The 3,242-nt window shown below is 39.2% G+C and overlaps 1 long non-coding RNA gene across 1 annotated transcript; it reads right to left on the bottom strand.

Moving 5' to 3' along the window:
- Window positions 1-1,088: 1,088 nt before the first annotated feature.
- On the bottom strand, window positions 1,089-2,976 carry LOC112140074. The gene is made up of 3 exons (XR_002918108.2): window positions 2,841-2,976; window positions 1,901-2,159; window positions 1,089-1,773 (listed from the first exon to the last, which is right to left on the bottom strand). It is a non-coding gene; the product is annotated as an uncharacterized LOC112140074 (long non-coding RNA).
- Between the last annotated feature and the right edge of the window lie 266 nt (window positions 2,977-3,242).

Raw genomic sequence — 3,242 nt, forward strand, 5'->3', positions numbered from 1 at the left:
ACCATCAGGAGATCAGCTTTCATAGCTATGCTGATGACACCCAGCTGTACATAGTTACGTCTCCGGATGACACAAATAGAAGCACTTTAACTGTATTTTAAATTCCGTGGATATTGACCTGAAAAAGTGTTTTGTTTTAAGTTTAAATATAAAAACAAAATGATTGATTTGTATGCAGAATTATGTAAATATAATGTTTGCAATATTTTTATATTGTTAATAATATGGATTAGGGCTGTCAGATTTGTCGCGTTAAAAATGCATTAATCTGACGTGTGCTTGACGCCGACAATTTTTTTGACGCATTAATCGCGGACTTTCTCATACGTGCCTTTCGCGCGGGCGTCCCGCCCTCCAACTCACCGGCTGCTCTCACTAGATCACGGGCGGGTCTCCAAACACCGAGCTGCGAGCTAAAACCGGCCGGCGCTAGGACCTGGAGAGCTCCTGCACCCTAACCCGGCTCCGGTTCGCGTCCAGTACCATGTCTGCTCCGCTGGACACGTCGCTGCATCGAGCTGCAGCCAGAGAACGCGGCGGCAGTAACAGACTGTCAAACTATCCACAGTGTATCCCGCTTTTCTCAGTCTTTAATGTTTTAAAAAACAAAAGTTAATTGGAAATGATAAATCTCTATTTCATTTATTACTGTAGTTCAGCAGAGGAGGAAAAGATTTGGTCCTGAAAAAAAATGAACATGAAAGTGTTATGGAAATTTTATTTTTGATGTTTTTTATTTTATTTTACTGAACGTTGATTGAAGTTTTGAATTTAAAATGCCCTTCACTTGCACTTGGGCTTTTGTTAGGCATTTTATGTTACAGCCTTTTATTGTTAAGAAAGTTTATCTCAATACAATGTTACAAAATAAAGTATTTCTGATGAAAACTATTAATTTTGTCATTCTTGTTTTCATAATTAATGTAGAACTGCTAAATTCCACAAACCACACATTTTTTTTCCTTAAAAAAAGGCCACATGTAAATTTGCGATTAATCGCGAGTTAACTCTGGACAAAATGCGATTAATCGCGATTAACAATTTTAATTGCCTGACAGCTCTAATATGGATTATCATTTTGTGTTTGTTTTGATTCTATCCACGAATTAAGTCATTATTTGTATCAATGGTAATAATATGGGGTAGAGATTTATAGGACTTGGTCTTCATCGTACTCCTGTTCTTCTTAAGTAGAATGCATGCCTTGTACATTCTAACTGAAAAAGAACAATTAAATAAGCAAATAAATAATACTGCATACTCTTTCAGACAAATACAATAAATCTTAATCTGAATTTTTTGGACTTCTCTCCTCTAGAGGAAACATCTTTTAAATACCTTGGTGGTTTGAACCTAATTTATCTTTCCAAACTCATATTCTTTGAATATACTACCACATCAGCCAAAATGTTCATTATTGAGAGTAAACTCACTCAGATCTTGTTCAAATGTTCTCTATAAGTTCTCCTTTATCAGCTGACAGCAATAACTTACTAGTGAAAAGCTACATTCTAGTTTTTCCAGATCTGTTTGTACAACTGTAACACAGCAGTAAACAGACATCTACACCATTCCAATATGGAGAACAACTTTGTGTACGCAACAAGTTGGCATGTCATCGTTAGTGATTAACCTCGTTATTTGTGAGTACCTCTCCATATCACTCTTGGATTGGATTCCTGTGTACCAGACCCTCTTTCAGCCTTGCACCTCCCTTCTGGCCTACAGACAAAGCCCCCTCTTCTTCATCCATTCCCTCCAGCCACTCTCCATCTTCAAGACAGTAAGCCACAGTAAAAACTGCTGACATTCTTCTTCCTGTTGGCCACTGCTCACCTGTTCCCACCCCACAGAGTCTTGCACCTCCTGGTGGCTGGAGGAGGTCACGACGCTGACTCACCTGTTCCTGCTTGTTCTCCTGCAGTCTTCAATAAGGGACTGTCATCTGCTCCTGGGTCTGCTCTCGTTAGGCTTGTCCTCAGAACCACCAAAAATGACACTTGCTTCAGATTCATAGCCTGTCGTAGTGCTCCAGAGCGTCTGCAGCTACTCACGCCGCGGCATGAAGTCTTCGGGAGTCAGACGTTCTCCGTCGGATGGTGGAGATGCAGCCAGACTCAGCCCGGCGTTCCTCTCTTTGCAGCCTCTCCCTGATGCTGCTGTTGTGTTAATAATATAACAGAACATGTCATTTTACTGTATGATGAATCACTAATGTAGAACAAATAAAAAATTAAAAAACATTAGAGCAGAGTTAGGAATTAAGTGCAGCTTCTTTGCTTTTAAAAAGATAAATTTTTGACAGCTCAGTGGAGTGGAAGCTGATGAAAAATATGAGTTTAAAATCACAACCAAATATTTATTAATCCATGTCAGACTGTTATGATCTTTAAACAGTTATGGAAAAGGCTTTGGAAAGTACTTTGCAGGACTAAAACTAAGTTAAATGTGTCCAGCAGTGAGTGGTAGCATTTAAAAGGGATTTACTGAAGTAAATATTTATGTATGTCCTGCTTCTTTCAAGAATCCCTTCATTCATCCCCTCTAACAATTCAAGATACACCATCAAATATTGATCTACTTTTTTTAATAGAACATGTTTTGCTTTGTTTTTGGAGAATTCAGTTTTTGAAAAATTGTTGAAATTCTCTGGAAAATAAGTTTGACAGTTATGATTTAAAAACCTCGTCATCTTTTTCATTTTCTACTCCCTCGGGAATCGCCGAGTCATCTCTTTCTGTTTAACTCTCTCCTGTACATCATCTCCTCCCATAGCTACTTAGCTTCATGTCATTTTGAAAACATCTGTGAATCTCATCTTCCTCCTCTGGGCCTCAAACCTCAGTATCCTTTTTCAGATCCTGTCCTCTGAACATCTCCTGTCTCCCAGAAGCAGGTTTGCGTTCCTCGTAGAACCATCTTTTATTCATACAGAAACATCGAGGAGTGATGTGTCACGTTGAGCTGGTTGCTTTCCAGACTTGGCAAACGCTGGCACCAGGACGAGAATGAGGCTTAGGAGGACAACAAGATGAAGAAACAAAATACTGTCAAGTCATTCTGAGGAAACATGACTCAGCTACGTTTACCTGACAGAAGTCAGTATTTGAAGGATTTGAATAAGAAGTGAAGGTTGTTCAGAAGCAGCTGCAATGATATCTTGAACTCTAAACAGGGACAGAATCCCAGAGAGAAATGTGTTTTTGTGGCATTTTTCTGACGATGGAGGACATACACTGGGG

The sequence above is a fragment of the Oryzias melastigma genome, linkage group LG3 (assembly GCF_002922805.2).
Source record: "Oryzias melastigma strain HK-1 linkage group LG3, ASM292280v2, whole genome shotgun sequence".
NCBI lineage: Eukaryota > Metazoa > Chordata > Actinopteri > Beloniformes > Adrianichthyidae > Oryzias > Oryzias melastigma.